The sequence below is a fragment of the Hordeum vulgare genome, chromosome 1H (genome assembly GCF_904849725.1).
Source record: "Hordeum vulgare subsp. vulgare chromosome 1H, MorexV3_pseudomolecules_assembly, whole genome shotgun sequence".
NCBI lineage: Eukaryota > Viridiplantae > Streptophyta > Magnoliopsida > Poales > Poaceae > Hordeum > Hordeum vulgare.
In genome coordinates this window covers 69,159,583-69,183,262 of record NC_058518.1, presented here as the reverse complement: position 1 = coordinate 69,183,262, position 23,680 = coordinate 69,159,583, and the positions used below count along the sequence as shown (strand labels likewise).

The 23,680-nt window shown below is 42.1% G+C and overlaps 2 non-coding genes across 2 annotated transcripts; both read left to right on the top strand.

Annotated features, from left to right (window-relative positions):
• The first annotated feature begins 5,114 nt into the window (after nucleotides 1-5,114).
• Nucleotides 5,115-5,196, top strand: LOC123423337. Its single transcript, XR_006621030.1, has one exon. It is a non-coding gene; the product is annotated as a small nucleolar RNA R12 (small nucleolar RNA).
• Nucleotides 5,197-5,273: 77 nt separating this feature from the next.
• On the top strand, nucleotides 5,274-5,359 carry LOC123422792. The gene has a single exon (XR_006620723.1). It is a non-coding gene; the product is annotated as a small nucleolar RNA SNORD24 (small nucleolar RNA).
• The last annotated feature ends 18,321 nt before the right edge of the window (nucleotides 5,360-23,680 follow it).

The window sequence follows — 23,680 nt, the reverse complement described above, 5'->3', positions numbered from 1 at the left end:
ATATCACATCACATAGAATACCCTACAAAAACAAGTTAGACGTCCTCCAATTGTCGTTGCAAGTTTTACGTGGCTTCTATGGGTTTCAAGCAAGAATGTTTCTTACCTACGCAACAACCACAATAGTGATATGCCAATTGCTATTTACCCTTCATAAGGAACCTCTTCATCGAATCCGATCCAACTAAAGTGGGAGAGACAGACACCCGCTAGCCACCTTATGCAACAAGTGCATGTCAGGCGGTGGAACCAGTCTCACGTAAGTGTAGCGACCCGACTCAAAACGAGTCAAGCCTCTGTGTTTCTGTGCCATCCCTGGATCAGTATGCTGGCACACACAGTACATCAATGTATATATCAAAGTGCAATCACATGTAAATAGCGTAAAACATATATATACCTTAATTATCTCAGCGGAAGCGGTCAGGGGAGTGGAGTCGCAATAAACACCAACGGCAAGTTGAGTGTAGACCGTAACCCTGGATCGTACTCTTACTCGTCAAAGAAAAATATCTGCAACATAAGACGTTGCAGCCGTGTAGGTCAGCATATTGAATATGTCGGCAAGTCATCAAAGAGAGGAGTAAAATAATAATCAACTATCTCTACATGCATATTTGGCCGGTGGAGCTAAGTTTTGCATAAAGCCAGTTTTATCCTACAACAAGGGTTGGAAGCAAAATATTACTACAAAAGTTGGTTGTTAACGAGATGGTTCCGCCAACCAGTTCTCGTACACGAGTTGTCAATAATTACCCTCAGCAAATATATTTAATGGTTTTGAGAAATCCAGATAACTCCAGTTCCTTTGGCTCAAGTCGTCCATGACCGTGGACACGGCTAATCGATTAGGTTTGAGTACTCTACAGAGTTTTGCACACTTTCCCCACAAGATTTGATCGCCTCCGTGTATGTCCTCGCACTTCAGGGTGTTTGAAGACCGGATGATCAAAACATGGTCTTTCAACGGGTCCCTCTGAATCCCTGTCGGTGCCCATCCATTCCTACCGTTCGTCTACATCTGCTAGCACCGCCTGTCCAGAGTCGCCGCGTTGTCCAACCAAGCCAGAGCCCATAATGACTTGTGGCTGTGCAGGTAAGCCTTGGGTCTTGAAAATATCCGTCCGTCTCTTTGAGCCTGGGTGAAGCTTTCTGCAGGATGACATCCATTGGGTTTTCCAGGGAGCCGATCAACCGACCTTCACCCAGTGTTGCATTGCATCCGAGGTCTTGAAAATCTTGTCTTAGTCTGGTCTTGATTATTATATCAACCTCGCATCACTCGTGGCATACACTCAACCGATAACCCATCTACTCAAGCATAGCATTAAGATATTGTCGTCCCGGGGCCAAGTGTCGGGGTTGTTGTGTTCCTACCACATGATACTACAACTTACACTAAAGTTTCCAAGTACCTAGGCAGCATGCAAATGGGCATAGGATGGTAGAACTACAATGCATAAAACATAGGTGAAAGTATGATCAAAGTGACTTGCCTGTGATGTTGACGAAGAAGGATTTCTCGAGAAAATAACTTGATAGACTACTCGTCACTCTCCGATGAAATCTATATAGCAAACATAGCATTCACATAAGCACTCCTACTAGCAATCATTCTAGCAATCAAAACAAAAGAGAGAGAGAGCGAATAGGAAACCGAACGAACTTTAAATAATACGAGGGAGTCTTCTACTATGTCAAACACTAAATAGTTTTTGTCTAACAGAAAATAATAAAAAGGAACTAAGATAAAATAAAGTATTTTTCACAAAACTTTTTGAAAGCATTCCCAAACGGGATTTGAAACAACGGTGAAAACAATTGCACGTTACTACGGAGCTAGAATTGATTTAATGAAAACAAATAAACATAAAATAAAGACTTGTTGCAAAACTACTGTTAACTAACATAAACAAACAATAATAATCTTTCAGAAAAAATAAAGAAACTATTTTAAAACAAAAGTAGAAAATGAATTAGCCGAAATCCTGAAAGCGGTGAACCAGAAATTGTTTCACATGAAATTTTGAGTTAAATTACTCAAACAAATATGACATTTTTACCACTGATATATAAGATCACTAGTGATCAGTACCAAAAGGAATCAAATTAAAAGCTATTTTTAAACACCTGGAATAGGCAAAACAAGGTTTAAACTAAATCTGTTCTAACTTATATTTCAAAATTTCAAACATAGACAAATTATCTGTTTTTAAAAACTACAGGAAATTTGTGAGATACTGGAAAAAGAATCAATGTCATTGAACTTAGGGATACAAAGTTGTGGCCAAAACAAGATTGAAAGTTGCTATTTTTGCTATTTTTGACAGAAAAACTGCAGCTAGCTAGTACTAACAAAGGGGTACACGTGTCCTGATGCTAGTGGTTGCGGTGGGTGTTTGTTGCTGCGCTATGGGAAAACGGCCGAGCTCTAACAAAAGTGCTGGCTAATTGATAAGTGGAAATAAAGCCCACTGGTTTTCTAGGATAAACCGAGCAGTTATCCTAGGGTCTAATCTAGACCGTACATCCTAGATCTAACGGCTACACATGAAAAACCAAAGAAGAATAGAGGGAGGGAAGTCTACCGTGGGTTAGAGGGTGCAGCTCCGGCGAGGGATGGTTGCCGGCGAGGTTGAGGGAGCTCCGAGGGCGGTGGAGTGTCGGGGCGGCGTCGGGGGGGTGCTTCTCCTCCACGGGGAAGGCGTCGGGCGGCTCGGGGCTGCTCCTGGAGGCGGGGTAGACGAGGTGCAGCCTCGCTGCTCCGGCGAGGTGGCTCGGGCGGCGAGGGAGAGCTCCGGGGGGGGGGGTGCTGTGGGGTGACGGGGGTGGCGGCGGCTGGGTGCCTCAGGTGGCGCGGGGTGGCTCGGGTGGCGCTCCTCCTCGGGGTGAGGCTCGGGGAGAGGGGGGGGCTCGGGGCTGCTCCTGGAGGCGGGGTAGACGTGGGCAGTAGGAGCTGCTCCGGCGGGCGGCAGTGGCGGGGAGGCGGCGGCGGGGGTGGGAACGGGCTAGGCTCGAGATGGGGAGCTTATATAGGCCGGGAGGGAAGGGAGCTAAGGAAGGAGAGGGAGGGCGTTGGGGAAGGAATCGCGGGATATCCTGGTCAGTCTCGATCTCTGTTACGGGAGCAGAAGAAGGAAAGAGAGAGGAGAGGTAGGAGAAACCGACGGGGAGAGAGGGGCTCGGGTGGGGTCCACGGGCAGAGAGAAAGGAGGCAGGGAGGAGTGGTTCGGTGGCCGATTTCTAGGGTTCTCGGATCCCTCGAATAGTGGATCTCGGCCCAGCTCTATAAGGCGCCGAGGGCGGTGGCAAGAAAAAAAAATATATCCTTTCCTATTAGCTAACCTTTTCCAAAACAGAAATATAAAAGCTAAAAAAAAGAAAGTAAATAAAAATATTTATATATGGTATTATATACCAAAAAAATCAGAAAATAAATCTCTACACGAATAACATTTTTTTAAAGCCAAAATAAAAACTTTTAAAAAATGTTTTTTTTCAGAAATTCACTAATTTGCTTTATTTCTTTTTGCAATTATTTTTGCAAAAGAACTTTGGGGTTTTATGGGCTCCAACATTTCAAAAATTGCCCGCACTTTGGAGTGTCATTTTCCTCCGCTCTCTCTCTTGCGTGCAAGAGAGTTTTCTCCGGGCTTTTTCTCGCGCGATGGAAAAGAATTGAAAATGCAGAAGAATTCAATGCAAATATCTCCGTTCAAATTCCTTATAATTGAAGAAGTCATGTCATCTTCTCTCTTGGCTTTTAAAAGCTTGAATTTGAATTCACCGGAGAAGGGGAAAGTCATTTTATTCCCTCTCATTTAAAAGTTTCGAAAAGTTTCAAATTTCACACAAGTTTCAATCACTCAGGCAACCAACAAACAATCAATCTAATAATTATGTTAACATTCCAAAATTTATAATTTTGGGATGTTACAAACTACCACACTTAAAATGAATCTCGTCCTCGAGATTCGAAGAGGCTAGAAAGAAAGTTTAGGGTTCGGGGGTCTTCTAACAATTCCAATCTCCGGCAAGGTGGGATGCTACCACACTTAAAAATGAGAGATACTGGTCCCTCAAAATGCTTTAACGATCCTCCGGGGTTTTGGCAACTGACATCGCACAGTCTTCATATTAAATCCTTTGGTGATGCTCTCCCGTTGATATAAGCTTCTTCCATCACTGGGTCTTCTTAACTGACAGTCTCGAGGTCAATTCTAAATAACCACTACAAGAAATATGCTCATACATGATGTTTTTTAAGACGTCGTTGATGAATTCATCATAAATCTATGATGATTTCATCCGAGATTGTCGTAAACTGTTTGAGGGGATCAAATCTACATATAAATTACGACGATGTGAGTCAAAAACATCGTAACCACATAAGATGAGATCGTCATAACATTTACGACGATTATAAAAATGTCGTAAGACTCAGAACACTTCCCACGGATCGATGACATGGCGTCCATCCATCCATCCATCTCTCCATCCCACATCCATCCATCCATCTATCTACAAGGAAAAAACTGAAAAAGAGATAACCCACCCATAGCCCAAAACCCTAGCTCACATCCCCCATCCCGTTCTTCCTCCCTCGTACCCATCTCCTCGCAGCCGCCGCCGCCTCCTCCCCGTCCCCTCCCCCTCCCGATCCCCACCTCCTCCCCATACCCTACGAAGAGACGGGGGCGGTGATCGAAACGCGGCAATGTGGGCGGCGCGGCGGGGCCTGCTGCTCGACCAGTGGCGCGGGATCCAGGAGGACCAGGAGGTGTACGACGACCACGGCGACTCGTCCGCGGTCAAGCATCGCCGACGCCGCCTCAAGCAGGCCAAGGAGCAGTGGTACGACCCTTGATTGCCCAGAGGGATCTCCGTCGCAGTGCACGTGCGCGTCGGCCTACCGCCGGGCCATCAGGCGCGCCTGCTTCGCCGCTGCCGCCGTTGTCCTCCGCTCCCCTCTCCTCTGCACCTCATCCTCCTATTCCAATGTAGAGCCCTGGTTTCTCCGTGCTGCCTGTGCCGCTCAGATTCATCGACGCGCCCTCGCCGAGTGTTCCAGCACGGGGATTTTATTTTGTTTTTCTTTTGTTTTGGCTTGGATGGCGACAGTGGAGAAGAAAATCATTCTGATTCCCATTGATTTGTAAAAAAAATGAGATCTCTAACCAGCTACTACTGACTCGTCATCCAATCTACCAACTGTTGGATTCACTAGTTTATTTCTTCATTGTTTTAGTGGTGCTTGTCCGTGTTTTTCATGGAGCCAGTGATGTTATCAAAATATTTGCTACTCTTGATGGGGCAACGACCCCATTTGATGATCACAACCACCAAGATCTCTGAGGCCCTTCAAATCATCTTTTATTTTTTTTGATGATTCTCTGTGCCTCAACATGGAAAGTCCTCGGATGCAGCAATTCTAAATGATGGCAACTCAGATGCTTCGTGCTTCCCTGTGCAACGTTTGTAGCTCCCCTTGTACTGACCTGCTTCTCCATGTATTGCTGTGAAAACAATATCACTGTTGCTTCAGATTCGGTTCAGGAAACACGAGAATGCATATGATTTCAGTAACATGCGTAGAGTTTTTTACAGCTTTGTTGTGACAACAAACCCAACATCATTTCAGTACCATGTGTGGAGAATATATAAAAAAGGCAAAGAAAAGCTAAATCCGAAACTTAGGTTTTGTACAGGTAGTATAGTTTCAGGCTAATTAAGATTTCAGACCTTGGTGTGCTTCTTTTACATATAAGTCTGACGAAACAGTAGAAATATTGTTGCCATGGCTAATCAACAACAGGATGCGTGTGAGACAACCATACTGATAATCTAACTTTGTTTTTATCATGTGCTGAAACTTAAAAATCACCTAATGAGAACACCCAAGGTCATAATTCCATCCTTGCATCCTCCTTGTTTTTCGAAAAAAACTTTTGGAAAACACCTAATCTTTCATATATGTTCTTCTACTTATTTGTTTTGATTGATTCCGTTCATTGCCAATTACTAAGTATGATTTGTGTTCCTCGTGGTATATCCTGATTGGCGGCGTTCTTGCCGACATATATGTTTTTTCCTGCATTTGTGATCTGATTTTGGCGACCATGTTACTTCGAATCTAACACAGATTACTTCTATTAGACCCTTGGATTCTCTGTATGTGCACTGTTCTTTTCCTATTATGTACAGTATCTATTTGATTACTGAACAAACCATTGCTTGGATCTGGACATATGTCAGATTGAATTGGCTCACAAACAATTTTGTGAAAGGAGAATAAGCAGCTTCGACCTAGTCTCAGATCAGTCTAGGTGCCCTCTGTTCTCCAATGCCCTTGTTACTCCTAGCCTAACTGCACATTTTGAATTTCCAGATTTCAGCCTTCAGCCATGAAAAGCCTAACTGGGCTCACATGCATGGGAATGTACTCTGTTTTGGAGCAACTTAAAAAGGATGCCTTCTAAAATCGTTAGTGCCCTTCTAAAGAATGCTTATTCCACTCTAAACCGAATAAAAAATCTGACGGGACTGTCCATATACCATGCACTGAATCTGACCATAAGCCCAGTAAGAAATTAAATATAGGATGTGCTTTTGAATCGCTGACGACCCAAGTTTGCAAATAGACTATGGTCTTCTGATCTTTCAGCTTATTGCAGTAATGTTATTCCTTCTTATTTTCATTTTCTGGTTACTTATAAAGTTTGATTTTCTCCGTGGAACTAATCAAAGATCACATCCTTCCATATTTTGATTAGGGGAGCAAGTGGAAGGAGTACTTGATGGCCTGTACAGGGAGATTCTCGGGGACGAGATGGTGTTCAGGCTCAACCAACTCAGCCGTTGGTTGCCCTCGTCGGCGACTTCTCCCTTTCCTCCTCTAATTGCACAATGGAGCTGCCATTTAAGTAGTAAGAATAGCTTGTGCTGAGAAACTGTTTTGATTTGAAATCATCTTCTGAAGATAGAATTAGAGGCAGGCTACGATGCTTTTTAGATAGTTCCAACAATCGTCTTTTGTAGGTGACACAATATAGTTTAGTTTGTTGATTGACCCTACTGAGACTCCTGTATTTCTCAAGTTAGAAATCCGTTTAACTAGCTAAGCAAACTAGTACTCCCTCAGTATCAAAATATAAGATGCTTTTTGCCTTTTTGACACTAGGTAATATCCGAAGTCCTATAACACGAAGCTACCGTTCCTGAATATCTATGATCTGAATATGCATATGCTGGTTTCGTCAGCTGAGTGGAAATGCTTCTGTTTCTTTTTGTATGCAGGTGGTACCTCAGAAAGAAGACTGAGGGATTGTGTGTTAAGGAAGTACGGTGATCTGAACTTTGTTCTCCCAGGTAGATGCATGCTTTCAATTCTGTTGGATCCATTCCTTCCTTTTGATTTACTTCACTTGCAGTAGAATTCTTCCACTTTTCTCTTGTAATTTTCTGAATGAATTTGCAGTCATTCTTGCCTAGTCCACTCATATCACACTTCTGCCTAATTCAGTACAGTTCCACTTGCGCACCGTGTCTAATTATGCTATTTGCTACTATGATTTGAATTTAGGAGCAAGATGAAATCGTTTTCTGACAATAGTAGGCAGGATTTACTGACAGTTTCCAATCCTCTATTTCTTCAGTTCGACACACTCAAGACAGAACAATCAGAGGGGCCTTGCCGCATCAACCTAAAAATTTCTTTCTCTAATTTCTGAAGCATAGCATCAACCTAAAAATGCAGCAAAGCAGAATGTAAACATTAGCCCTTTAGTATAACATGATTAGAGCTCCGAAACACATGGGTTTTGTTTTGGCATGCTTGTTTACTTTTTCTTGTTATCTTTAGTTATCTACTACTCAATTATGCATAGAAACACAAGAGGTTGTTTCAAAGCTAGGTCAGAACTTAGAACAGTTCCTGTCATAATTCAAATGATACCTCTGTGCCATTCGGTACGAGGCCAGAAAGTGCATACAAGAAAATTGAAGGTAGCGATCAGTAGTATATCTGAAATAATTTTTATCTCTTCTCCAACAAAGCACAAAATAATCCAACCACGTTTGCTTCTCTAGTAGTTCGCCGGAGATGCTTTTGTGGGGCAAAGGGCGTGACATGTATGGGGTTGTATTCACCTATTCATATGCTTGTAAATAAATTTTCTCAGTATAAATTCAGATTTTCCTGCTGTTGCTGGTGCCCTACTTCTCTCAGTCTATTTTCCCACGATTTTCCTGCTGCTGCTGGTGTCCTACTTTAGATTTTCCTGCTGCTGCTGGTGTCGTACTTCTCTCAAATTTTCTCAGTATCATTCATATAGGATCACAGCCTACTGCTCCTACTTCTCTCAGTCACATTTGTTTTTTGTACAATGAGGCTAAGTGCAGCAGGAAAACATCATTTTTCAGATAATTATTGCTTCAGTATATTTACTTGGACCGCTTAATTATATTTCGTTGGGAAAAACACCACACACATGTTTCTTTTGAAAGACATAAACATGTCTTCATTGTTGACCTTCTAAATAGCACACCACCAATTTCTAGTTGTTGATTTGCTAGCTGTGAGTGAGATATATCATATATATCCTCTAGGTTCAGTTTTGAGTACAAATTAAACGCTCATGCTTGATAGTACAACAGTGCAAGTCTGATTAATTAACTATTTGAGAGATGCATGCTAGGGGCATATATGATTCTACACTTCTAAAACTTTTTAGTCCCTTGCATACTTTTGGTTAGCTCATGTCACACTGCAAGCAATTCAATAATGTGATATCTGAAACTACTTTACCATCTCTTACAGGCAAGGTGCATGGAGGTAGGCTCAGCTTCGACGTCTTCCATTGGACTGCCCCGTTGCTGCCGGTGACGCTGTTTGGCATCGGCACGGTGAGCTCCTCTCCCTCCTCTGCTCCGTGCCTCCTGTCCCCGGTTGCTCTGATGATCCTCATGGCCTTCGAGCCACGGTCATGGTGTGGGTCTATGGCCATCGTTCCATGGCTGTATGGTTAGGCTGCTAGAGTCCTTTCATAATCATCATGCCACTGTTTGTTTTTTAAGTTTGCTCGTTTCTCTGCTTACCATGCTAGCTAACACTAGCCTACCTGATGCAAACTTGCTGAATATATGTATGGGTAGTTCCTGGTGGTCACTTATTATCCAAGGGAGTAGTTTTGGTACTTAACGAATGGTGTTTCAGCTAGCTTGCACCTCATCTAGCTACTCACTATTATTGTTACACCTGAGATGATATTTTGTTCTTCGAAAGACGTTTTACAATTTAGCATTGCCATCTAGTTCCTGCGCCTCAACAATACATTACTTTGTTTGTATGCAGGTATACTAGAGCCCATAAAAGCTGGTATCAGGGATGCAAAACTAGGAGTGGGGAAGCAAGAGTAGGATGACTTCTTCACAGCGAGTGCTAATTTCTGTATTTTCTTTTGAGATTCTTTTGGGTTGATGCTTCAGTTGTGAAAACTGGTATCTGATTGTCAACTGTGAATCAGATGAGTTATTGTATTATCTAAACTTGGAGATGTATTATGTGATGTTATATGATGATTTTAATTCGAATTGGAGTTTTCTTGATTTGAACATGAAATAGTGCTGCATTTAATATTGGACAAATAATTGGTTGAAAAGGCCCAATAAATAGAAATGAAACCAAGTTCTTGAAAAAAAAGTTGTTGAATTCAAAAATGAAAAAAAGGCCAAAACTGAAACTGGACCAAATGTATTTAGGCACTAAAAGGCCAGGGCCCAAAAAAAATTCGAATAAGAAAAACTAAAAGTGGATGTAAATAGGCCAAGGCCCAAAAAAAGCCCAATAAGAAAAGCGCAAAAAAAATAAAACGAGCCCATGTGATCAATTGAAATGGGTTGGGCTGATTTCAGCCATGACGTTTTGATTTCGTCGTAATTTTGCCACGTAGGACTGCCACGTAGGACTGGGTTTGATTGTCAGTGATGATTTAGGATCGTCGTAAAGGTTACGACAATCCAGGAATCGTCGTAAAGTTACGACGATTTTGATCAAAACGTCGTGGCTGTTCATTTCTGACGCTCCGTTTCCGACGCTTGGTTTTTCGTCGTGCGATCGTCGTAAATGAAAAACCGTGACGATGTAGCGACGAAAAAATAGCGTCGTGTACTAGCATATTCCTTGTAGTGAACATAACGATGGTTCTCATGGTGGTCTACCATTTGTGGTTATCCTGCAGAGAGAGGGGTCTTGGCTTCATCCTCACCGTAAAATTTCCTACGCGTGACAGCAAGTGCCATGTACATGGGCTTTTCTTATACCACTCTACGGCTTAAACAAAAGCTTCAAAGAACGTCATCTCTCTATGTGGGTAAGTCTCTCAGATTTACCATTCTGAATAGCAAGATAAATGATACGAGTAATTCGTCATGGTGATCAATCCATTCCGCACCCAAATCATTTCTCTGTATAAGGTTTAGCGAATCTCGCATTCTAACACTTGGGCATCCTCACAAGCGTTGCAGAATTTCTCTTGTCCACGAACGAAGTTCGGATAATCCATTGGTTCTGCAAGCTGAACGAAACATCTATCGTATCTTCACAACTCTCAGGTTTTCGTATGCTCTTAAGAAAACGTTTGCTGATCCATCATGGCTTCTTCCATAAATCATATTCATTTCATAATCAATCCTTTATTACATCCTTAATTTATCCTCAAAAACTCCAATTCAAAAGTACTCTATTACAAATGCTGCCATCCACATTGTTCGGTATGGTCGAGCATTTCTGCCAACTTTATTCATCTGCCTCTCTTGGAGGTACTTTAGTTCCACTGGAACTTTCCGATGTGCTCCTTGAAATCATCCACCTTTTGCTTCATCATGGTGGTCATGAGCTTCATCTCCATCATCTCCGCACGTACCTCACTCAGGTATTCCTGGGTATGACGGAGTCTTGCTTCAAGTATTTCTCCAATCTGACGTATGGCTTCCCTGGCAGCTTCACGAACAGCATCAAAGAAGGTTGCTCGTGGTACACGTGAAATGAAAAAGTATTGCCCCATAGTCTTTGGACAAACTCCTTTCACATGGTGGAGGTGTACTTCCACGTACAAACGTTCCACTCCATTTTCCACAAATGGGTAGCCTTTGTAGACTGCATCTCCTTCAAGGTGAATGTGCTTCATCATGTCCTTTAGGATTTTCGGGTAATCATGCTCACTGGTCAGGGTCATGATCGTTTCGGGGCCCTTGAGGAATGACTCGTAGAGAGTTGTCATCTGCAGGTGTCAGTAAATAGGTACTCAGAGGAATGTATATGTCTCCTTGGTAATCATGGTACATTCCTACTCAATGGATCCTGTGGGTTTACCGTTTACTACCACACTTAAATGAATTATACTCATGCCTGCATAAACAATATTTTTCTCATTTCCTCATAATTGTTCAGAGATCTTTGCTCGAAGAGAAACAACTCATACATTTTCAACATAGACAATCATGAGACAATAAATTCCATTTATTCATCATTTTATTACAATCTCAGGGACATCTGTTACAAAAATTTCACTCCATGATCTCATGAAAAAGAAGAGTGCTTCAGATTACACTTATTTCCATGGTCCAAGCTTAACTACTCCATTCTAGCTTTCTTCCTTTGTGGACAATCGCTGGCAAAATGTCCTGCTTCCTTGCAACAAAAACAAATGATTTCTCACAAGTCTTGAGGCTTCTTAGCTTCTGCTTTTGCTCCTTGGATTCCCGGCTTCCTTCCTGAGCACATGTATTTGTGGTGGCCAAATTTCATACACTTGTAACATCTAACATGACTCAGGTCTATGTCTGTAGAGATTTGGCTCTTCCGCGGGTACTTTTTCTTCTTTCTGGACTCCTTCATTTTGGCCAGTTCTTCCATTTCAAGTGGATCAAACTCCACTTCTTCCGACGGGAAGTATCCCAGATACTCTTGGCTTCTCTTCGTGCAGTCCTGTGAATAATTTCCTTCTTCTCCACATGAGTAGCATGCATTGGAGAAAAATCTGGCCAGACCTTGTTCATCAGGGTCTTCAATATATTCGTTCATCACCGGTTCCTCTAGAATCTTCTTCTTGAGGGTTTCCTTCACTGCATCTTTCTGCTGCTTGACAATCTGTTGCACCTTGGGGTAAATGTGACACTGAGCTGGGTAGTGGGTGGTTCCTTCAAACAAGAAACAAGTCACCTGACTACTTGGGCACTCCTCCGCTGGGTGATTTTCTTCACAATGAGTGCATCCATCCGTGTGTTCTTCCTGGGTGTGTCCTATTTATCCACAGATCTTGCATGCACAAGTCTTCTCCTTCAGATTATCATAGCACTTCCGAATGAGTCGGGATCTTAACAAAGTCTTCTTGAATTCTTCCCAACTTTCTGCTCCACTAAATCCTTGTACGGCATGGTGCATTTTCCACCAGATTGCAGCACTTTGTGTAAAGTACTGAAGAGCGTGTTCCACTTCATACTTCCTTGAGATCAAGTTGCTCCTGAAGTGGTTCTCCATGTTCTGAATCCATATTTCAGCTTCCAGCTGGGTCATTGGTCCAGAGACTACAGGTCCAGCTTCATACTCCATCTGGTAGGGTTGAGGTTTTGGGGAGAAGACGGGTAAGAGAGGGAGGGAGATACACACAATACAAACAATGTTTTTGAGAATAGGTTTTATTTGTGGCCGTCGGAAATCACACACCAATGACGGCTCACAAATCATCGTATGTAACATTGGTATATAACAGGGGTTTGGACTTCTAATGGTCATATAATTATTCGGACACTTCAGGGTCTTCGAGTTCTTCGGGTCTTGAGAGTCCTCTGTTGGTGTAGCTTCAATTCTTGAAACGCGTGGTGAAATCCTCTTTACTTTGAAGTAGAACTCCGTTGATTCTTCATGTGGTCGAAGGGGTAAGGGGATTGTATAACTATTTGAGGTGAGAGAGAAAATTTGATGAACTCAGAAGAGATGAGAAGTAAAAGGTGTAGTTGAAAATAAGATTTTTGAGAGATCCTATCCTAAGAAGTTTCCAGTTTCTAGGGTCACGTCCTACAGTCAACATGTGCTCTGATACCATTTCTGTAGCGACCCGACTCAAAACGAGTCAAGCCTCTGTGTTTCTGTGCCATCCCTGGATCAGTATGCTCGCACACACAGTACATCAATGTATATATCAAAGTGCAATCACATGTAAATAGTGTAAAACATATATATACCTTAATTATCTCAACGGAAGCGGTCAAGGGAGTGGAGTTCCAATAAACACCAACAGCAAGTTGAGTGTAGACCGTAACCCTGGATCGTACTCTTACTCATTGAAGAAAAATATCTGCAACATAAGACATTGCAGCCGTGTAGGTCAGCATATTGAATATGCCGGCAAGTCATCAAAGAGAGGAGTAAAATAATAATCAACTATCTCTACATGCATATTTGTCCGGTGGAGCTAAGTTTTACATAAAGCCAGTTTTATCCTACAACAAGAGGGGTTGGAAGCAAAATATTACTACAAAAGTTGGTTGTTAACGAGATGGTTCCGCCAACCAGTTCTCGTACCCGAGTTGTCAATAATTACCCTCAGCAAATATATTTCATGGTGTTGAGAAATCCAGATAACTCCAGTTCCTTTGGCTCAAGTCGTCCATGACTGTGGACACGGCTAATCGATTAGGTTTGAGTACTCTGCAGAGTTTTGCACACGTTCCCCACAAGATTTGATCGCCTCCGTGTATGTCCTCGCACTTAAGGGTGTTTGAAGACCGGATGATCAAAACATGGTCTTTCAACGGGTCCCTCTGAATCCCTGTCGGTGCCCATCCATTCCTACCGTTCGTCTACATCTGCTAGCACCGCCTGTCCAGAGTCGCCGCGTTGTCCAACCAAGCCAGAGCCCATAATGACTTGTGGCTGTGCAGGTAAGCCTTGGGTCTTGAAAATATTTGTCCGTCTCTTTGAGCCTGGGTGAAGCTTTCCGCAGGATGACATGGCTTCTCCAGCATCCCGGGCATCCAATGGGTTTTCCAGGGAGCCGATCAACCGACCTTCACCCAGTGTTGCATTGCGTCCTAGGTCTTGAAAATCTTGTCTTAGTCCGGTCTTGATTATTATATCAACCTCGCATCACTCGTGGCATACACTCAACCGATAACCCGTCTACTCAAGCATAGCATTAAGATATTGTCGTCCCGGGGCCAAGTGTCGGGGTTGTTGTGTTCCTACCACATGATACTACAAATTACACTAAAGTTTCCAAGTACCTAGGCAGCATGCAAATGGGCATAGGATGGTAGAACTACAATGCATAAAACATAGGTGAAAGTATGATCAAAGTGACTTGCCTGTGATGTTGACGAAGAAGGATTTCTCGAGAAAATAACTTGATAGACTACTCGTCACTCTCCGATGAAATCTATATAGCAAACATAGCATTCACATAAGCACTCCTACTAGCAATCATTCTAGCAATCAAAACAAAAGAGAGAGAGCGAATAGGAAACCGAAAGAACTTTAAATAAGACGAGGGAGTCTTCTACTATGTCAAACACTAAATAGTTTTTGTCTAACATAAAATGATAACAAGGAACTAAGATATAAGTTTAACTAAGATAAAATAAAGTATTTTTCACAAAACTTTTTGAAAGCATTCCCAAACGGGATTTGAAACAACGGTGAAAACAATTGCACGTTACTACGGAGCTAGAATTGATTTAATGAAAACAAATAAACATAAAATAAAGACTTGTTGCAAAACTACTATTAACTAACATAAACAAACAATAATAATCTTTCTGAAAAAATAAAGAAACTATTTTAAAACAAAAGTAGAAAATGAATTAGCCGAAATCCTAAAAGCGGTGAACCAGAAATTGTTTCACATGAAATATTGATTTCAAATATTAAAACAAATCTGAAATTTTTACCACTGGTATATAAGATTACTAGCGATCAGTACCAAAAGGAATCAAATTAAAAGCTATTTTTAAACTCCTGGAATAGGCAAAACAAGGTTTAAACTAAATCTGCTCTAACTTATATTTCAAAATTTCAAACATAGACAAATTATATTTTTTTAAAATCTACAGGAAATTTATGAGCTACTGGAAAAAGAATCAATGTCGTTGGACTTAGGGATAAAAAGTTGTGGCAAAAACAAGATTGAAAGTTGCTGTTTTTGCTATTTTGACAGAAAAACTGCAGCTAGCTAGTAATAACAAAGGGGTACACGTGTCCTGATGCTAGTGGTTGCGGTGGGTGTTTGTTGCTGCGCTATGGGCAAACAGCCGAGCTCTAACAAAAGTGCTGGCTAATTGATAAGTGGAAATAAAGCCCACTGGTTTTCTAGGATAAACCGAACAGTTATCCTAGGGTCTAATCTAGACCGTACAACCTAGATCTAACGGCTACACATGAAAAACCAAAGAAGAACAGAGGGAGGGAAGTCTACCATGGGTGAGAGGGTGCAGCTCCGGCGAGGGATGGTTGCCGGCGAGGTTGAGGGAGCTCCGGGGGCGGTGGACTGTCGGGGCGGCGGCGGCGGGGTGCTTCTCCTCCGCGGGGAAGGCGTCGGGCGGCTCGGGGATGCTCCTGGAGGTGGGCTAGACGAGGTGCAGCCTCGCTGCTCCGGCGAGGTGGCTCGGGCGGCGAGGGAGAGCTCCGGGGGGGTGCTGTGGGGTGACGGGGGTGGCGGCGGCGGGGTGCCTCAGGTGGCGCGGGGTGGCTCGGGTGGCGCTCCTCCTCGGGGTGAGGCTCATGGAGAGGGGGGGGGGGGCTCGGGGCTGCTCCTGGAGGCTGGGTAGACGTGGGCAGTAGGAGCTACTCCGGCGGGCGGTAGTGGCGGCGCTGCGGTGGCGGGGAGGCGGCGGCGGGGGTGGGAACGGGGTAGGCTCGGGATGGGGAGCTTATATAGGCCAGGAGGGGAGGGAGCTAAGGAAGGAGAGGGAGGACGCTAGGGAAGGAATCGCGGGATATCCTGGTCGGTCTCGGTCTCTGTTACGGGAGCAGAAGAAGGAAAGAGAGAGGAGAGGTAGGAGAAACCGACGGGGAGAGAGGGGCTCGGGTGGGGTCCACGGGCAGAGAGAAAGGAGGCAGGGAGGAGTGGCTCGGTGGCCGATTTCTAGGGATCTCGGATCCCTGGAATAGTGGATCTCGGCCCAGCTCTATAAGGCGCCCAGGGCGGTGGCAAGAAAAAAAAATATCCTTTCCTATTAGCTAACCTTTTCCAAAACAGAAATATAAAAGCTAAAAAAAGAAAGTAAATAAAAATATTTATATATGGTATTATATACCAAAAAAATCAGAAAATAAATCTCTACCCGAATAACATTTTCTTAAAGCCAAAATAAAAACTTTAATTTTTTTTTTCCAGAAATTCACTAAGTTGCTTTATTTCTTTTTGCAATTATTTTTGCAAAAGAACTTTGGGGTTTTCTGGGCTCCAACATTTTGAAAAATTGCCCGCACTTTGGAGTGTCATTTTCCCCCGCTCTCTCTCTTGCGTGCAAGAGAGTTTTCTCCGGGATTTTTCTCGCGCGATGGAAAAGAATTGAAAATGCAGAAGAATTCAATGCAAATATCTCTGTTCAAATTCTTTATAATTGAAGAAGTCATGTCATCTTCTCTCTTGGCTTTTAAAAGCTTGAATTTGAATTCACCGCAGAAGGGGAAAGTCATTTTATTCCCTCTCATTTAAAAGTTTCGAAAAGTTTCAAATTTCACACAAGTTTCAATCACTCAGGCAACCAACAAACAATCAATCTAATAATTATGTTAACATTCCAAAATTTATAATTTTGGGATGTTACAGTAAGCGTAGGTGTAAAGTCGGTCCGGGATGCTTCATCCCACAATGCCGCCGAATCAAGATAGCACTAGTAACGGAAAAAAATTGAACAAATCACCGCCCAGAACTACTTGTGTTCTACTCGTGCATAGAATCTACGCATAGACCTAGCTCATGATGCCACTGTTGGGTAACATAGTAATAATTCAAAAAATTCCTACATGTCACCAAGGTCAATCTAGGAGATGGTAGCAACGAGAGAGAGAGAGAGAGAGAGAGAGAGCATCTTCATATCCTTGAAGATCGCTAAGCGGAAGGTTTGCAAAGAACGTGGTTGATGGAGTCGTACTCGCGGTGATCCAAATCGCAAAAGATCTGATCCAAGCGCCGAACGGACGACGCCTCCGCGTTCAACACACGTACAACATGGGGATGTCTCCTCCTTCTTGATCCAACAAGGGAGGAGGATAAGTTGAGGGAGAGCTCCGGCATCACGACGACATGGTGGCGGTGGAGCTCGTGGTTCTCCGGCAGAGCTTTGCTAAGCACTACGGAGGAGGAGGAGGTGTAGGAGGGAGGACGGCTGTGCCAGGGCGAAGGGTGTGTACGTGCGGCAGCCCTCCCACCCCCTCTATTTATAGGTGAAGGGGACAGAGGCCCATCCCCCTTAGATCCATCTAGAAGGAGGGGGGGCAGCGGCCAAGGGGGAGGCTTGCCCTCCAAGTTGGTGGGAGGCGCCTCCAGCCCCTAGGGTTCCCAACCCTAGGCGCCTTGGGCTAGTTCCCACTAGGGGGCTAGTTCCCACCCATATTCAGCCCACGTGGTCCTCCAGGGCAGGTGGCCCCTCCCGGTGGACCCCCGAAACCCTTTCGGTGGTCCAGGTACAATACCGATAAACCCCGAAACCTTTTTGGTGACTGAAACCGGACTTCCGATATATAAATCTTCACCTCGGACTATTCAAGGAACTCCTCGTGATGTCCGAGATCTCATACGTGACTCCAAACAACTTTCAGTAACCACGTACAGTTCCCATTACAACTCTAGCATCACCGAACCTTTAGTGTGTAGAACCTACAAGTTCGGGAACCATGCAGACATGACGGAAACACCTCTCCGGCCAATATCCAATAGCAGGATCTGGATACCCATATTGGCTCTCACATGTTCCAGGATGATATCATTGGATGAACCACGATGTCGGGGATTTAATTAATTCCATATACAATTCACTTTGTCCATCGATATGTTACTCGCCCGAGATTCGATCGTCGGTATCCCTATACTTTGTTCAATCTCATTATCAGCAAGTCTCTTTACTCCTTCTGTAACACATGACCCTGTGACTAACTCCTTAGTCACATTGAGCTCATTATGATGATGTATTACCTAGTGGGCTCAAAGATACCTCTCCGTCACACAAAGTGACAAATCCCAGTCTCGATTCATACTAACCCAACAGACACTTTCGGATATACCTGCAGTGCACCTTTATAGTCACCCAGTTATGTTGTGACATTTGATACATCCAAAGCATTCCTACGGTATCCGGGAGTTGCACAATCTCATGGTCTAAGGAAATGATACTTGACATTAGAAAATCTCTAGCATACGAACTACACGATCTTGTGCTATGCTTAGGTTTGGGTCTTGTCCATCACATCATTGTCCTAGTGATGTGATCCCATTATCAACGACATACAATGTCCATGGTTAGGAAACCATGACCATCTATTGATCAACGAACTAGTCAACTAGAGGCTCACTAGGGACATGGTGTGGTCTATGTATTCACACATGTATTACGGATGGTTTTCGGTTAATACAATTATAGCATGACCAATAGACAATTATCATGAACAACTAAATATAATAATAACCATTTTATTATTGCCTCTAGGGCATATTTCCAACAAATACATGTTCCACAAGAAAATGGAGCGAGAAAAGTGCCCCGGGGGGGGGGGGGCACTAGACATCAGGCCTCGTCAGGGGGGCCTGGCGCACCCTGATGTCTAGTAGACACCTCGGTTGCATTCTATTGTGTTTCTGAGTTTCCTAACTTTTCTAATATTCCAAAGCTGACAGAAAATATTTTTGCGGAATTTTTGAGCCTGTTTACTTACTGTATCACATACCTCTTCCTTTCAAGGGTTCTGGAGTGTTCTGGAAGGTCTCCTAATTTGCTCCTCCGGTGTCATGGTTTGGATAATATTTGTTTCAACATTAATTGGTGTACCTGAAATATAGTGCTTTATTATTTTTCCATTGACCACCTTTGGGTAAGCGCCTACGGAATTATTGATCTTAATAGCTTCAGACCGATAAATTTCTTCGATGATATACGATCCTTCCCATTTGGAGAGAAGTTTTCCTGCAAAAAATCTAAGACATGAATTGTACAATAGAACATATTCACCAACTTTAAATTGTCACTTTTGGATTCTTTTGTCATGCCATCTTTTAATTTTTTTATTGAATAGTTTGGCATTTTCGTAAGCTTGGATTCTCTATTCATCTAATGAGCTAATATCAAATAACCTCTTTTTACCAGCAAGTTTGAAATCATAGTTGAGTACTTTAATTGCCCAATAAGCTTTATGTTTGAACTCAAGAGGTAAATGACATGCTTTCCCATAAACCATTTTGTAAGGAGACATACCCATAGGATTCTTATAAGCTGTTCTGTAGGCCCACAATGCATCATCTAATTTCGTAGACAAATTCTTTCGGGACCTATTGATAGTCTTCTGCAGTATTAATTTTATTTCTCTATTTATTAATTCTACTTGACCACTAGAACGAAGATGATAGGGAGATGCAATTCTATGGTTAACATCATATCTAGCAAGCAACTTACGAAAAGCGCCATGAACAAAATGTGAACCACCATCAGTCATTAAGTATCTACGGACTCCAAAACATGGGAAAATAACTTCCTTAAGCATTTTCGTAGAGGTGTTATGATCAACACTATTGGTTGGAATAGCTTCTACCCATTTAGTTACATAATCAACAACAACCAAAATATGTGCATTCCCATTAGAGGAAGCAAAAGGTCCCATATATAGTCAAATCACCAAACACTAAATGGTGAAACAACAAGTGAATATTTCATAGGCATTTCCCGACGTCTAGTAATGTTACCAATTCTTTGACATTCATCACAAGAGAGGACAAACTTACGAGCATCTTTGAAAAGAGTAGGCCAATAAATCCAGACTATAATACCTTGTGTGCAGTTCTATCTCCCGCATGGTGTCCTCCATAAGCCTCAGAGTGACACTTCGAAAGGATTTGTTCTTGTTCATGCTCAAGTATACAACGTCTAATAATACCATCTACTCCCTCTTTATAAAGACGTGGGTCATCCGAAAAGTAATGTCTTAAATCAAAGACTTTTTTTCTTTTGTTGATAGGTGAAACTAGGTGGTATGTATTTAGCAAAAAATTAATTAGCATAATCAACAAACCACAGTGTGTTATGAGAAACATTGAACACAACTAGTTGTTCATCAGGAAAGCTATCATCGATAGGTAGTGGGTCATCAAGAATATTTTCTAACCTAGACAAGTTATCAGCTATGGGGTTCTCAGCTCCTTTCCTATCAATGATATGCAAATCAAATTCTTGTAGCAAGAGAACCCACCTAATAAGTCTAGGTTTAGCATCCTTATTTTCCATAAAGATAGTTAATTTCAGCAAGATTAGTGTGAACAATTACTTTGGATTCAACAATGTAAGAGAGCCGAATTTATCACAAGCAAATACAACTACTAAGAATTATTTTTCAGTGGTAGCATAATTTCTCTGGGCACTATCTAGAGTTTCACTAGCATAATGGATACCATTTACTTTCTTATCAACTCTTTGTCCTAGAACAACACCAACAACATAATCACTACCATCACACATAATTTCAAGATGCAAGGTCCAATCAGGCGGTTGAACAATATGTGCAGAAGTTAAGACTTGCTTAAGTGTTTTGAAGGCTTTTTCACAATCATCATCAAAAATCAAAGGAACATCCTTTCAAAATAAATTAGTAAGGGGCCTAGAAATTTTAGAGAAGTCTTTAATAAACCTCTTATAGAAACCAACATGGCCAAGGAAACTACGGATACCTTTAATATCCTTAGGACATGGCATCTTCTCAATTGCATCAACTTTACCCTTATTCACCTCAATACCTCGTTCAAATATTTTATGACCCAAGACAATACCTTCATTTACCATAAAGTGACACTTCTCTCAATTCAAGACAAGGTTAGTTTGCTCACATCTCTGAAAACTCGATCAAGGTTGCTTAAGAAATCATCTAAATAAGTTCCGTAAATGGAAAAATCATCCATGAAGACCTCAACAATCCTTTCACAATAATCAAAGAATATAGCAGTCATACATTTTTGAAAGGTAGCGGGTGCATTTCATAATCCAAAAGGCATACGTCTATAAGCATAGGTTCCAAAAGGACAAGTAAAGGTGGTTTTCTCTTGATCAGGTTGTGACACACGTATTTGAGAGAAACCAGAATAACCATCTAGAAAGAAAAAAATGTGTGTGCTTGGATAATCTTTCTAGCATGTGGTCTATGAATGGTAAAGGATAATGATATTTTATAGTAGCTTTGTTTAATTTTCTGAAATCAATTACCATTTTATAGTGAGTCACAATTCCTTGTGGAATGAGTTCATTTTTATCATTAGGAACAACAATAATACCTCCTTTCTTAGGGACATAATGAATGGGACTTACCCATCTACTATTAGCTATGGGATAAATTATACCTGCTTCTAGAAGCATTAATATTTCATTTCTTACCACTTCTTTCATTTTGGGATTAAGTATTCATTGGTGATCAACAACGGGTTTAGCATTTGGTTCCATATTAATCTTGTGCTAAAAACACATGATCACCCGATAGCAGCTTGGTTTTTCCTTAAAGTTATTAACAATCTTTCTTCTTCATGCACTATAAGGTTAGCATTGATAATAACATGATATATCTTCTTTTCATCAAGATAAGCATATTTCAAAGTGTTAGGTAATTGCTTTAATTAAAACACAGGATCACCCTTGGGTGGAGGAGGACCTCCTAAAGTTTCAACAGACAAGTTGTGTTTAGGATGGGTTTTTGCTCAAAGAAATATTGTCTATTTCATTTCTTTCACGCATATGCATATCATTTTCCTGGTCTAGCAAATATTGTTCTAATGGATTTGTAGGAGGAATGGCAATAGAAGCAAGACCAATTACTTCATCTTTACTAGGCAATTCTTTATCATGGGGTTGCTTACTAAACTTGGAGAAATGAAATTCATGAGACATACCACCAAAATTAACACTAACAGTTTCCTTTTTGCAATCTATTTGAGCACTGACAGTGTTCAATAAGGCTCTACCAAATATTATGGGACAAAAATTATCTTGGGGCGAGCCAAGTACTAGAAAATCAGTAGGATATTTTACTTTTCCACACAAGACTTCAACATCTCTAACAGCCCCAAGTGGTGTGATGGTGTCTCTAGTAGAAAGTTTAACATGAACATCCATGTCTTCTATCTCAGCGGGTGGTATCTCATGCATAATTTCTTGATATAAGGTAAAGGGGATAACACTAACACTAGCACCCATATCGCTTAAACCATGATAGCAATGATCTCCTATTTTGACTAAAACGACATGCATGCCAACAATAGGTCTACTCTTATCTTTAGTATCAGGTTTGGCAATTCTAACATCTTTATTACAGAAATAAATAACATGCCCATCAATATTGTCTACCAAGAGATCTTTAACCATAGCGGTACTAAGTTCTTCCTTTATTTGCTTAGAGGGTTTAGTTGTTCTAACATAACATTTATTAACCACACTTGAAGCTTTAGCATGTTCTTTTATCCTAACAGAGAAAGGGTATCTCAATATAAGCAGTAGGCACAACTGGGTCAACATTGTAAATAATAGTTTCAGCCTCAACTTTAATTGCTTCCTCAATTTTTTATTTAATAGGTGGATGATATTTAAACCATTTCTCTTTAGGGAGGTCAACATGAGTAGCAAAGGTTTCATAGAATGAGGCTACTATCTCAGAGTCAAGTCCATACTTAGTGCTAAAATCGTTGAAAGCATCGGTATTCGTAAAAGTATTAACATAATCAAACATAGGTTTTATACCTCACCCTTTACCTTCTTCGAGTTCCCAATCTTTAGAGTTGCGTTTAATTCTTTCCAAAAGATCCCACCTGAATTCAATAGTGTTCTTCATAAAAGAACCAGAGCAAGAAGTATCAAGCATGGTTTGATCATTACGAGAAAGCCGAGCATAAAAATCATGAATAATAATTTGTCTCGAGAGTTCATGATTGGGGCATGAATATATCATTGACTTCAGCCTCCCCCAAGATAGAGCGATACTTTCTCCTTCACGAGGCCAAAAATTATAGATAAATTCCGATCATGATGAACAAGATGCATGCGGTGGGTGAGGGCCTCATCCAGGCTCTCTGACTTGACTGAGCATCGGAGATTCCCGCCGACTGGGTGGTACGATGGATAGAGCACGCCGTTGGTCGATTCGACGCATGAAGGGCGTTGGCAGCATGGGGCGGCCCCTAGATGGCTTTAGCCTTTGCCATTTCCTGGTACCCGGGCATCAACCTGGGCCAGCTGGCCACCATGCGGGCGGAGGCACGGGCGGACTTGGCACGACACGAAGAAGCCATTGGCTTTGGGGTCAACAAGCTCACCAGTTATGGGTCGCCAGATGCGTACTACCCCGAGCTGGGTGAAGACAGCGCCTGTCCCGGAGGATGAGTACGGCGTTCCGGCCGGCTACAACCACGAGGAGGTCGGCTCCAGCTTAGGGCAGCCTGCT